A 1,627-nucleotide genomic window follows, 5' to 3' on the forward strand; every position below is an offset into this window, starting at 1 on the left:
TTCTGCATTTAATACTCTATGAATGTGTCCAAACATTCGATGTGACAGCGTGAAAATTTTTATTTTGGGAACTAAACAGGACTTTTTTATAAGCAAATTGCACCTCTAGGCAGGTTGAATTTTGTATTATTTATGAGATTTACTTTAGTCCAATAAAAAGTATCTCGAGGTAGTACCGGTACCAAATTATTTCCGATTATTGGATCTAATAATGTCCATCCTACCCAGCTAGTTTCAACGATGGGAAACAATTTAGTTCTTTGAGGTACCAGTACCCCGAGATACTTATTGCTTGGAGCAAATCCCATTATTTATACAAATTGCATTAAGACTCCACAAGTATCCGAACATGTGAGGTTTCTTTTCTTTTAGAAAAAGAATACTATTTTTGCTTTTTTTTATATAAAAAAAAGTCAGCACATGAGTTCTCAAGTCTCAACTGAGCATTTAAGAAGGTTGATAGGAGGTTGCAATCTTACCTCACATCGATGCAAACCAAACATTCAATTCTCTTTTGCACGTTTTATGATCATTGATCAACATCAAGCTTAAGCTACCTTTTCGAGTCCCATCCCCTAATTAATCACCAGCTAATGCCAAACACCCATTTAAGCTTTAAAATTTCCTCATCAACAACGATGGGGACGCATATGCTCAGACCACAACAAAGGGGTGAAAACGGATGGGTTCGATCGGATCACACCATTCCTATATAACCTATACTTTTCTTCAATTTCGAAATTGTGTACGGGTAGTGTCGGATAACATATCACTCATCTGGTATTTTATCTCATATTATTTCTCCTAAATCAGATTAAGAATAAATATTTATTTGTATCTCTAATTCGTAGATATTAAATATAAGGAGACAATTAAAGTGTTCAAAGAGACACATCAATGAAAAACTTATACAATATTACACGTGAGCTCGTAAAATAGTGATTAACCTATCTTTTACCATGTTTGTTGGTGGGTTTCATAATATGGGGCATAAACAGATGATATAACTCCTTCTTATCCTAACCCATATTCTTTTAGGTTTCAGATTCGAAGTCGGATAGTAACGGATATCATTTTCTTTCCCATATTCTTTCCGCGAATGTTGGGTTGGGTGGGTGCTCAGGAAATACCCGTCCCGTTTTCACCACTACTCAACATCCCTATTTTTCTTTAGATAATGGAATGGAACATCCCGGCCTTTGCTCAGAAGAGGTACAGCCAATTATTATAATCTAGCACTCTAAAAAGCATGTAGTTCAAATAAAAATTGAAAACACCAACCAAAAATAAGAAATAACCAATGTAAGATATGGAGTACACATTTATTAAAGTTTATTTGTGAATCTCCATCCATAATTGGTAAAAAGTTGCATAACCATCATCTCAAACTTATGACATGCAACTTCTAAAAACTCTCCATCTTCATCACACCTTTATAGTTGTGCCTAAAACCGGAGCCAATATGTTGCCTGAAAATGACCTGTATATATGAAATAGATGGTGATTTGTCAAAACCATATCATTCCTACTCAACCACAGATCCCAACATATAGCAGAAGCTCCCACAAGTGTAAGTTTGCTCCTTTTCTTGTCCACCCAAAAAGAAAAACATCCCTACTTTGAAAAA

The sequence above is a fragment of the Oryza sativa genome, chromosome 7 (genome assembly GCF_034140825.1).
Source record: "Oryza sativa Japonica Group chromosome 7, ASM3414082v1".
NCBI classification, from domain to species: Eukaryota; Viridiplantae; Streptophyta; class Magnoliopsida; order Poales; family Poaceae; genus Oryza; species Oryza sativa.